Source organism: Ostrea edulis, chromosome 8 (genome assembly GCF_947568905.1).
Source record: "Ostrea edulis chromosome 8, xbOstEdul1.1, whole genome shotgun sequence".
Classification (NCBI taxonomy): domain Eukaryota; kingdom Metazoa; phylum Mollusca; class Bivalvia; order Ostreida; family Ostreidae; genus Ostrea; species Ostrea edulis.
The window spans coordinates 20522754-20536218 of NC_079171.1; the positions used below are offsets into that span (position 1 = coordinate 20522754).

At 35.0% G+C, this 13465-nt stretch overlaps 1 protein-coding gene and 1 long non-coding RNA gene across 4 annotated transcripts in view; one reads left to right on the forward strand and one right to left on the reverse strand.

The window, feature by feature from the left end:
* Window positions 1–13465, forward strand: part of LOC125661614 (potassium voltage-gated channel subfamily H member 7-like) — a 98091-nt gene that overhangs the window by 68882 nt on the left and 15744 nt on the right. The window lies entirely within an intron of this gene.
* LOC130049452 (uncharacterized) lies at window positions 895–8075 on the reverse strand. The gene is made up of 2 exons (XR_008797958.1): window positions 7451–8075; window positions 895–1345 (listed from the first exon to the last, which is right to left on the reverse strand). It is a non-coding gene; the product is annotated as an uncharacterized LOC130049452 (long non-coding RNA).

The window sequence follows — 13465 nt, forward strand, 5'->3', positions numbered from 1 at the left end:
TCTTAGTTACGAAACATGTGGATCAGGAAGCCACGAATGCTGTCTGACGTTGTTAGGCAGTTCTTAACTGAAGGTTACTCCGTTCATCTGATCAAGATATAGAGCTCACGGCGATTGTGACAAGTCAACAGGGGGTACTTACTCCTTCTAGGTTCCTACCCCACCTCTGTCCAGGGCTCCGTGCTTCCCCTCTCTTAAATTTGTATCGTTTGTAGGATTCATGAGATTGATCACTGTTCATTATAATGACTTGTTCATTACTTGATATTGCTTACTTTGACCGCTTAATTGGGTTTGGGTAACTTGAATTATAAGGAACTAATGTTTCGGTGGAATCTGTGGCGTAGCAACATTTCTCTATATTCCCTCAAAGAAAAAGAAGGTTTTTTGTCTAGTAGAACAAAGGTACACGTCTATGAGAATAAGTCTTAATATTGAGAAAAGTGGTTGTGGAACTTGCTAGCTCTCTTACAAGTCTATGAAAATAAGTCTTAATTGACAAAAGTGGTTGTGGAACTTGCTAGCTCTCTTAATGCCGTTATTCGTCCCATCTCTTTTTTTTTTAAAGGAAACACATTGAGAAAAATAATTATTTTTAAATGGCCCAGTTCCTCTACTGAGGTAATGATTAATGTGCAAAATTTTTGAATTGTGAGAGGAATCGTGTTCTACCTTGAATTTTAGCAATGTTGCTAGTGTTTATTATATGTAGATCTGCTTTGCTAAAAGACAAAACACATGTTCATACATGATGTTTATGCTTCCAATTTCCCCAAATAATCCACTTGTAGATACAGCATATTTCTGCTTTAATGAAATGCCAAGGTCATATTGTATGAAAAGTTTATGGCCTGGAACCAACCTTCACTTGTAACACTCATATTTCTCTCTATCAATATGATATTATATATTCTACATTTCTTGTATATAAAATATCAGATCTCAACGAGTAAAATAAATAGGAAGGGGAATCCATTCATGATTTCATAATGTAACAACATTTTCTGTCTTGAAAATGTTCCTTTAAAATCAACACTTTGAAAGACAGAATTGGAAATTCATTTATTGGCACAGAGGACTAGAAATCGCATCTGTTGGAGCCTCCTTCATTGACGTATCGTGCTCTCTATAATACTGCAGACCGCTGTTGACAGATGAACAATGCTTCCCCGTCAAATCGACAATTATTGGAACTCTCTAGAGACTGGAAGTAATTGTTGCCGTAAAGCACTCTTTCCTGTGTCGTAAACTGTCACACGAAGCCTTTCTCTACAGATTAATGCTTTTCATTTTATTTTGAGGAAATAAAACAGGATTAACTTCGAGATTCGCTTCTTTTCCCAGCCTGTAACAGATAAAAAGGGTTAAATGATTGCAATAACATACTGGATACATGTATAGGCACTTAAATAAGAAATAAGGCATAAGAAATAAATTCTACACTGGGGACCCTGGGGGAAAAGCCCACTAAACGATGATTACTTTCTTACACAAATGGGTCTTTCCACATTAGAAATTGAAAACTCGTTGATTTCCTCAATCGTCCTTATAAAGTGTACAGCATGAAGTTAAACTCTTTCTATCTGCACAATGAGCAAGTCTTACAAAATGTCAGCTGTATGTAGAGGAGGACGACAATATGGAACAGCTCACAGAAATAAACATTCATTGAACGTTCAAATATATTTCAGATCAAAGTGCACAGAACGTAAGATATCTAAATCTTAACCCAGGTTTTTCTTTAAAGTGAATTGTGTTTTCAAGCGGATATTTCAAGCATCTAAGAGAAATAGCGATTGAAATTCAAATTACGGGTCAGTTCAAGCCGACGCCCACTTACTTTCAGATCAGCTAATGAAAAACGGAAATACATAAACATGATATGTGTTGTGGTTCACGTGATAGGATAATATACAAATATAGCATGTTCGATTGAAAGACAGAGACAGAAACGTTATTTTGATCGTTAATTGCTATTCACTTCTATGAGACTGAATCAAAAGCATTCCTCTTTTTGATATCTCTAGAAATCTGATATACCTAAATTATAGTGGATATACATTTTCAAAAGCGCATACCAAGGTAATGTACCTCAATTCATACATATCTGCATATCTACACTTTCTAGAAATATTTCGACCGTGTTACCGGTCTTCAGTCGTGTTTATTTGTCATAGCAACGTAACGCGTAAGGCGTGTATATAATATATATAAAAGAATGAAATAAATCCTTGGTATAGGCAAATTATAGGAAAAAAATTCAGATGAAGATTTCACATTTATTCCAAAGTGCTTTTGCTCTACGGCTCTTCAGTGGAATTTAGAAAACACAGAAGAACCGTGGAGCGAAAGCACTCTGGAATAAATAAGAAACCTTCATCTGAAATATATCATATACATGTACATATATATATGATATATAAGGGAAGTCGTTGTGGCCGAGTGGACTTACGCACTAGTTTGACAGTCTTGCTAGGCGGTGGGTGCCGCAGGTCGCTGGTTCGACCCCGGGCTGGGGCCAAAATTTTCAGTACCTAGTTGTGATTATTTAGTGCTTTATATATATATATATATATATATATATATACACGTGTCGTGTATACCTATATACACTTACAAGCCTTCATGGTAGGGGACATTACACGCCATTGATAGGCATCAACAACAGTCCTCTTTTAGCAGTCACGGCTGCCTAGTGGTTTTGAAGGCGCTCTCGTCACAACCGCAAGGCCCGGGTTCGAATCTCTTTCCAAGCGCCCCGTCAATTCGAACACTTTTAAAACACAAATAGCAACTACTCCCTCTCAAAGCGCCCGGTATCATAAGTAAAAGTTACGGGGTATTCGGATATGATCTTAACAAGAAAGTTCTCATGTCACGGTAGGTGTTGGCATAGTAAAGAATCCTTACTGCTATGGCCATGAGCGCAAAACATAGGTCAAACTTTGTGGTACTTCACTTAAAGATGGCGACTTCTTTACCCAATTGAAATTTTTTCAAATGTGACGTGAAATAACTCATACAGACATTCTCGATATTGAAGAATACTATAAATGTGAACTTTCTTGAAGAAATACATGATTGATAGTCACTAAACTTAGTGCCACATACATCTGTACGGTGAGGGAGATAATTACTGTATCAAACTTTCAATTTTTGTTCAAGTCAAATTATTGATTTCGGAATTTAAAGAGCTGTTTGAAAAGAATTGACACTATAATCAATATTTTGGAAAATGTACGGTTGACTTTTTAATTGAATCGATGTTTTAGGAAGAATTTTAAAATTTTGACGATTCAATTAGCCTGTTTGAACATTTTCAAAGTAGCGTTCATTCAAAATGGTATTTGACACCATAATGTAAATTTCTACGCCTGCTCTTAAAGGTCTTTGAGACAAGTGCTTTTATGCCTAAATGAGCCTTTTACAAGCGTGAAGAAAGCCAATTGAGCATGAAATGTCGGGATCAATGTTACAAAAATAGGCATCATTTTGGAATCAATGAGCCCGACAGTCCATATGTGTATTCGGCATTCTATCTCAATTGATTTATGCATTCATTTCATTAAAGAAAGATCAATGGTCCTTCTTTGAAAATTTTCTTTAGATACCACATGTTTAATCGATTTGACAAACTTATAACTGCCATATATGTTGTTTCAGTTAATAACGTTAAGTATACAAACGAGGGTTGACGTGAAATATTTCAGAGCGCGAGGGAGTCCGGTGCAGGTCATATTACCTACGCTGATAAGATGTAACGGTAAGCTTCAATACTAATTACGTAATTCATAATGTGTTCAATTTGCTTAATTTACAAAAGCTATAGAAGGAAAATACTAATTATGTTTCTATGTAGTAAATCGCAGTGTTAATGATAATCATTAATTACATGCCAAAATAAAGAAGAGTTATATATATATATATATATATATATATATATATATATATATATATATATATATATCCAAATTGTGTTTTTAAAAAAATCACAGTGTCCGGTATAAAATATTAAAAGAAATAGAATAAACAGTACACAAAGTTAAAAATTTAACGCAAGCGCTTTCATTTTATAATCCTCAGGCGTTACATTTTAAAATAGTTTTGAAATGGTCTGACGTCATAAAGGCGTCCTAACATTTTCAACATTTAATATATATATATCAATACATAGGAAGTAGAATAGGTAAAAAAAACACCATTATAATACTTCTAATTGTAATATTATAGAATTACGAATGTTTGGTTGTCAATGATATCAACAGTTATGAAATCAGAATGTATTCGAAAGTAAATTTTATAACTCCGTTGGTATGACAGGATTTCAAGGTCCCAAGTTCTTCCAGTCTTGAATCCCGTAGTCGACGTATAGCGTGTCCCGTTGTGACAGACCGTCTTGTACATCAGAATTTATTAAATTTGTAGCCGATGCTCTTGTAATTTTATTCTTTCTGTATTCTAGTGGAATCAAGAAACGTTTAATGAGAGAGAAAACAAAATCGCAAGCTAATAAGAAAAATTACTTCATTAATATATCCGCTAAGTGCTCCCTGTTTATAATCCAAGGTGCAACACATTGTCTTACTTTCACAAAAAAAAAATAAATTGATTTGAAAAAAGTAGTTCATAGAAAACGAGGTTTAAACAATTTCGCCAGTATACTTTTTTGAATTTCAATTCAGTATCATACCTAGTTATTTTCTCCCGTAAAAATAAACAGGGAATGTAATATTAAGCTCTTGTTGAAAATGGTTTATTGACATTTTCTCAAGTTTATATTGAACTAAGTTTGAAAGCAGTTTGTAAAGCACTCTTTAATTACAAAATAAATTGACCTCGGAAAATGTTAATAGAAAGGACCGCGTATTACTATTTGCTTATAAACCACAAAGACTAGAATTGAATTAATTTTTAGGGTCTCCTTTCAAATAAACATTATTTTTGTCAATTTCCTAGTTGAGCGGTAAACGATCGCCTTCAATTCTAGAATTGACTTAATTTCATATGAAGTTTCAGTAAATTACACAGAGAGATATTGTAACATTATATCTCTGAATTATAAATCAGAGACAAAGACATGACGCGTATCTAATCGAAAGGGGAAAAAAGAATTTTACTTCCACAGACAGCTCATTGTAATGCCTCTCTGTGGGCTAGTCTTCTCGCATTCATTAAACGTGATGTAAATATAGAGCAAAAAGTCTCGGTCCATTTTAGTCATTAAAGTCATCAATTTTAAAGTCTCCAAAAGCAAATAAGGCATTAAATACATTTTACATTGCTGTAAAATGACAAAAGGATTCTGTTGAACTAACATATGACTCTGTCCTTCTGCATTTTTATTCCTTGAGTGACGTCAATAAAATTACATTAAATTCTGTAAAAGAGAAACAGGCAACGAGAAAGAGAATATATATGGCAGCCTCGCCCATAAAATTCCAAATCGAAACAAAATTTTGAGCGGAAACTGGAGGAAATTTGGACTGATGGTGCTCGGTGGATAATCGATCGCACCCATTACGAATTCCGGTTGTACTCGATTTTGTCGCACTTCTCTGTTCATTAACGAAATGCAGCATTTACAGCGATTTGCACTTTAGATAAAGCATGTGATGTATATTCGATATATTTCATTTCTATTGTTGATATGTGCTACAACAAAGAGTCAGTTGTAAAATGCACTCAGCTCATAGTTTGATCAATTAGATATAGCAATTATAATAATTCTGACTAGATAGTGAACCAGAACAGGATATACTACCAATATATCTTTTGCCTATCACACTCCCCCTCCATAAAATCGTATTCAGCAAAACTTAAGAGAGTTATTTGTTTTGTCCTTGCCTGACCGACCGAATTAAATGTCCCCGACTCTCCTGTCTGGAAATTCTTTTGTTCACACCATTTGTTAGGTCGTTCTTAACACACAATTTGATTACGCATTACTCCGGGTTTTTTTTTTATTAAGGCATAAGGCTCACCGCAAAAGCCGAGGCCCCGTGCCACAGCAGGTGTAGCATGATAGAGATCCCTTCCTGCTCAAAGGTCACAAGCGCCGATCATAGGGCTGAATTTTCCAGCCCTTCACCGGCAATGGTGACATCTCCATATGAGTGAAAAATTCTCGAGAGGGACGTTAAACAATATAAAATCAATCAATCAATCTTTGCTACGACACTTAAAAAGCAGCGACATAAGGAGGAATGTATAAAACGCAGAAAAATATTTACGAGAGTCGAAAAGGGGTATTAGTAAAATGCGAAACGGAATAGAAATGAAACAACGAAACCTGCCAAACGAAACAAAACTAAACCTTTCAAAACACACACAAAAAAAAGAACTACAATGAAACAAAATTAAATTGAAACGAAAGGAAAAAGATTGTATAACCGAATTCTTTAATAATGATGATAATAAAATGATAATATTGGTGTGTATTTCATGCCACATAAAATTTACCCCCACTTTTTTTAAATATGGTCTCTTTCATTTCGTTAGGTTTCGTTTCATTTTGTTTCGATTTCGTGTCGTATTTTACAGGAAATCCGTTTTCTTGTAATTAATTTTGAAGTATCCATTTACTCGTCGCTAGCAGTAACAAACGCACAATTTGTCCGTCTGTGTGTAGACACTGAAAAACCTTCAAGACAAACACAGAGCCGATCTGAAACGTCAAAGTTAGAGAATCTCATACTTTGTAACGTCACTGGTAATAAAATATTGATACATAATTAACAAATCTAGGACAAACCTCATTAGGTGATATGTCTTACAATTGATTTGTATGTGTATTGTGAATGAAATCGGACATCACTTGCGCAGTTCATCAACATAACAAGTGCCATTGTCAGAGCTCGCGGTGATGTGAGTGCAATGAAAAACTGTTCTATTTTTGTGCATTGTGATAAGTAATATTATAATGAATTTTCCACACCTTTCTACATATATAACTATGAGATTGCGGACCTAAAGGCGCATGAAGTGCGCATGCTGCTATCCTTACAAATACATTCTCTTTAATATTTGGAATAGTTCCATGTGTCTGTATTCAGGAGTCACTTCTACGTGAGTACTATGACAGCGTATGTAATGAGATTATCTGAACATTTAAAAAAAAATTAAGAATTTTGCAATGTTTGATGAATTACAGTAAAAAGCTTCAGAAATTTATGCGTTTCAATAATTGTTTTATCTTAAAATAGCGATTTTGTTGAAGATGAACTATCTTAGTAATGGTGGAGTTCAAGTTCTTAAAGCTAAAAAGGTCAATTTCTTTATTTGCACAAAAACTGCGGGCTGTTTCTAAATACATCTATTTGTACATCCCAGGAGCGGATCCAAAAATAATTCAAAAGGGGTTGCGACACAAGATCTACCTTTCCATCCAAAAATGGCACTTAATGACCATTTTTGTTAAGAATATTCGAACAAAGGTGTTGCTGCATCTTACCTCCGGGTAACACAACTTTAGATCCGCCACAGTATTCTCCACCAGTCCCTTCACAACTTATAAAGCACCCTAGCTCGTTTTGATTTAACGCCTCATTGATGTGAAAAATATTTGAAGATTTCATCAGTAGTTGACAAATCCGCTCTTCATGTTCAAGCACAAAGACAAGATTACATCACCAATGTCATTCAGCTAAAGCGTACATAAGACCTTGATCAAAGGAACCTAAACTCCCCGGATGACAAAAAAAAAAAAAAAAAAAAAAAAAAAACCAACTAATTAATTGGACCACAGAAGACATACAGTCTCCGATGCTGTATAGATTGTAACGACAGAATTTTTTTGATAATTAATTAATTGTTTACAAATGTTCCCAGTGATCACGCGACATGTGCATGGAGTACAAAATCACCGAATTCACGTGTACATGTACTATAGTTGGGTATCTTAGTTTAACAATAAAATACGGACGTCAAGAATACGTCAAAACGTCAACCAGGTTCCAGCTGTAAACAGCAGACGTCATAAGAACAAGCCCTTTAAAAATAAGTTATTTCACTCTTTGTTGTCGTAAAAATGGTAAATTTATTTACGGGTTAATGTATTTCAATCCATGCCCTATAAACTAATGAAGTGGTTATTTCTTATTAATTTTCTTTATATCTAATTAATCAATGGAATACTTTATAAAGACGTACATGTACTATATCATTTTAGATATGTATAATTATGCATTAAACAGTTCATAATATATATATATATATATATATATATATATATATATATATATATATATATATATATAATTATTATATATATGAGGGTTGTTCGATATGTAATGTGTATTGCACCACAGCGCGATAGCGCTTTGCACGATTTCGTGGACGATGCTACTCTTGAATAGCTCTATTCAATACCTTTCCAACGGTATAAACATGAGCCTTCAGCTCCACATAGTTTTAAACTTACAGTTATTTCAATAGAGCCAGTCGTTGACCACTGTTGTAAAAATGGTTGGGAAACAGGTTGAGAACATTCAAGAAATTAGAGCTTAGATCAAAGTTAGCACAAAACTCGGTCATTCGGTAATGCAGATTTTTACTGATTTGGGGGGAAGTTTATGGGTCTGATAAGGAATCTTATGAGACAGTTCGTAGGTAGAGAAAGAAGTTTCTAACTGGCTCAGAGTCCGTCAAAGATGCAACAAAATCTGGCCGACCTGTGACTGTTACAAGCACGGGAAATGTCTCAAAAGTCAGAGAAATAGTTGAAAGTGATGGCAGATACACGATTCATGATATTGCCAAATCTGTTGGCATATCGCTATCGCAGGTGCATTTCATTTTGAAGCGTATTTTGAAAGTACGAAAGATTTCTGCCAGATGGATACCGCATATATTGACAGATGTCTAAAAACAGGTACGAGTACATGTACAAACCGCTTAGCAATTGCTCAAAATGTTTCCCAAATTCAATCAAAGACAATTTGCAAACATTGTTACTGGTGACGAAACATGGGTTCATTATTTCGAACCAGTAAGAAAAATTGGAAACAAAATATGACTAACTAAAGACGGTAGAAGGTCTGTAGTTCCCAAAAGAACCATAAGCACAAAGAAGGTTCTTTATTGCATATTCTTCTCATGTGATGGTATACCGTATAGCCGTACAAATTCCGGTGCCGAAGGCAAAAGTGTTACAGGTCGGTATTACCGAGATCCTCAAGAAATATTATCTTAAACGACGCCCTGTGTCTGGATTTAGGCATGTTCATCTACTTCATGATAATGCTCCATCAGATACACCTGAGCTTGTGAATCAATTTTTGAAGTCGGAGAAAGTTGCTGTCTTGCCACACCCACCATACTATCCAGATCTAGCCCCATGCGACTTTTCCCCTTTTCCAAATTTTAAAAAGTTCTTATCTGATCGCCGTTACCAGTCCCGACAAGCCCTTGGCTCAGCCATCAGTCAGTGTCTCAGAGGTCTACCTAAATCAGTGTACCATGACGCATTTCAGAAATGGATTCAGAGATTGAAATCATGTCTTTCAAACCGCGGAGAATACTTTGAAGGGATGTAATGTTCATTTCACTATTTGAGTCGAATGCTTTTGAGCTATCGTACTATACACATTACATATCGAGCATCCTTCGTATATATATATATTAAGCATTTTCATTGTTTTATTTGGAAATAACGACAATTCTGGAGACAGTGACGAATTTTCACAATTCGAAACAAGCGTTAGTGTGATGGGGATTTCGTTTTTGTAAACATCCGAATAACGTTTGGAAATGAAGTCAAAATTACATTTAATGACGTCCATTAGTTAACTAATGAGCCACTTTACAACGTCTCGAGGAGGCGTTGATTCTACATTTTACGCATGGCATCTACGCTCTACACGTGATATTAACTCTGATTGCAACACAAGTTAAATTTTCGAGATAAGTGAAAACAGATTAATCTTTAAGCATTTTTAAAATCTGCTTTTAATGTTTAATGAAGTCGGGCTCTATTAATAGTTTTACGATGATAATTCGTAAGCACCCTCCTTCATCCATCCAACGGAAATGTCTGTCCAGCGGATGTTAAAGTTGCTTTTATTTACATGTTTCACAAAGTCAACACAAGGGAAATTTACCGGTCTATAACTGCCGTGTAAGCCCGTAAATGACAACAATAACGATATGTCTGCTCATTGATTTTGCGGTAACTACAGTTTAGAAGGCTATAATTAATTGTGAAGCTTCTCGGGGGATGCTGTTGTTAATTAGCCATTCTTAAGATGTTTAACTTCAATGCTGAGGCACCAGATGGTGAAATCCAAGTCTCACGAGAACTTATTAGTATTTGACATCAGTAGTTAATGACCATAAGCTCCTTAATTTTGTTGTCGTATAAGTCAAAAACATTCCAGTTACATGTACCCAAGAAGATGATTTCTGATTGGCCGAGGGGCTGAAAAATATTTTTGTACAATGGATGAAATAATTTTCGAATTCAAGAGTGTTTTAATTATGGACGATGGAACATTCTTTTCTGTAATTTGCTTCACTTTTCTGTTTTATGAAGAATCCGATAATATTATGGAGTGGTAATTAAACAGAGAACCCTTCATTAGAATACACGACCCTTCACGAGTGTTCGATGTTGACTGTATTGGGTTCAAGTTGATTACATAATACCGGTATTTAATCCTGTGTATAATACCATGTGGGTTAGGGCCTTCAATGGAAATATCCTCGTGTGTCTCCTTTCAAAAACGATGTGAGGAAAAGTACATTTCTAGATTAATTGTCTTCTTGTTATCAATAATAGCGTATTGGTCATTCATGATGATTTTTTCATCAATGAAAACTTCCTAAATATCAGTTTCCTATATATATGAATAGGTAATAAAACTTGTAGACCCCAGTACAATTATGTGAAATGACTAGTTATTGCTTATGCGCAAATATATCAAAGAGAGGGAGAATTAAATACTGCGGGTCAAAAGTGTACGATATTTCTTCAGAGAGCAGTCTAATAAAGAACTCAAATCAAATATGGCATCTAACCCTTAAGGCAGCGCTAAAAGATAAGTAATTGAATCAGGAATCTCTCAGTTTTCATCCGAGATACGCGCTTCTGAGAGTGGATGCTGAACGATGAAATAGGGAATTTCTGACAGAAAACGAACATTAGGAGAGACATTCTAATGACCTCGTTTTAGATATCTCTCCATTTACAGGATATGTTGGTGTTTTTAAAAAAGGAATACCAATCCAAATGCATAGATTGTAGGTAGTTTTGTGATTAAATCAATTGATTGCATGGAATTTGAAGGGTTGTTATGCCCTCAATAAAGAGTAAATAAAGACAATATGCTGAATATTAATTTATTGACATAAGGTTGTGACATCTTAAACTGAATATGAATTTGTTGATATTTAATTATTTCGTTCCTTGTAGGTTTCTTTCGCACCTTTACATACATATCAAGCTGGAAATGATCCGCTAGGTGGGATTAAATACAAAGTACATGTGATATAAACTTCTTTCAATTCATTACATGCATTATAATTATTTGACTAGACTTGGTTAGTATTCAACTTGAAGCCTTTAAAAAGAGAATAGAAAAAAATCACGTGACCTTTTCTATCAAAACCACGTTGAACACGTAGCCTTCGTTACTATATTGTCACGTGATCTTATAATGGTTTGTCATTTTTATGTCTTTATCGGTGTACTACATGTAGTCTCTATGTGTGATAACGGGGGTAACACATTTATAATTCTAGAAGCTGAAATTTGATGTGTGGTTTACTAAATAAAGTTTCGTTACAATGGACTGATTTATACGAGATTTGTAGGACAGACACTTGTAGTTTTCTGGACTTTCGGCTAGGATGCTTTAAAATAGATATAAGAAATTTGATATGCTGTTATGGAAAGATTAGATACATGTACACATTGAATCTCACTTCTTTTTTCCACATTTGAATTATTCTAACAAAATTGTAAAAATCTCATGGTTGATTGATTAATTGAATATCATTTAACGTCCCTGTCGAGATTATTTCACTCATATGGAGACGTCACCACTGCCAGTGGAGGGCTGCAAAATTTAGGCCTATGCTCGGCGCTTAAGGCCACACCTGCTGTGACACGGGACCTCAGTTTTTGCGGTCTCATCCGAAGGACCGTCCCATTTAGTCGCCTCTTACGACAAGCAAGAGGGTACTGAGGACCTATTCTAACCCGGATCCCCACGGGATCTTGGTTGATTGAATTCATTCATATCCCCCGTCTACTTCTCTGCATTTTTGCATTGTGTGAGATCTATAAAAATTAAGGCATAACAATTTGTAATCGATCAGATTCGCCACATGTATTGACAAGAAATTGAAATTATAATAGATTGACCGGTCGACAGGGGATGCTTACTCCTCCTAGGTACCCGATCCCACTTCTAGTGTGTCCAGGGGTCCGTGTTTGCCCACCTATCTATTTTGTATTGCTTATAGGAGTTATGAGATTGATCACTGTTCGTTATCTTCACCTTTATAGGAGTTGTGAGATTTATCACTGTTCGTTATCTTCGCCTTTATAGGAGTTATGAGATTGATCAGTTCGTTATCTTCACCTTTACAGGAGTTATCAGATTGATCACTGTTCGTTATCTTTACCTTTATAGGAGTTGAGATTGACTACTGTTCGTTATCTTCACCTTTATAGGAGTTATGAGATTGATCAGTTCGTTATCTTCACCTTTACAGGAGTTATGATATTGATCACTGTTCGTTATCTTTACCTTTATAGGAGTTGAGATTGACTACTGTCGTTATCTTCACCTTTATAGGAGTTATGAGGTTGATCACTGTTCGTTATCTTCACCTTTATAGGAATTATGAGATTGGTCACTGTTCGTTATCTTCACCTTTCATTAATATCCACCCGCTCGTCCAAAAAATATCCGATTATAAATTTTTCAAATCTCAATTAAAAACACAAGAGATATAAACATCACGTGGTGACAGAAATCTGGGTAGAACGTTTTGAATGCATGTTTAGCTTCATTGTTCAGAATACTGAAAGTGAGGCTGTTCCTAACTCAGCAGTAGAACTCGAGGCTTAGGAAAGGACCGAAGCTTCGTTTGATGCGATGATAAAGAATCTTTCCAGATGGTCATTGACATGTTCTGGAATTTTTAGATAAAAAAAAAGAGAAAATACAAAGAGTGACATGATTAAAATTCCAAGGTCGGAGTTGGTCTAGACAATATGTATAGACTTATCAAATTATTCTATTTTCGTTTTTTTTTTTTAAAAATGTACATAAATTGTTGATGTGGAGACAGGCATTGCTATGTAATACTTACAAAATGTTTATTCTCTTACTATCTTACAAATCATGTTCAAGTTTGCGATTACGAGAGAGTTCTCGATATTAATAGACACGTTTTTTCTATGAAAATAAGCTTGAACTTTACAGGAGAATTGACCACAGAGGTTTAAGAGAAACTTAAC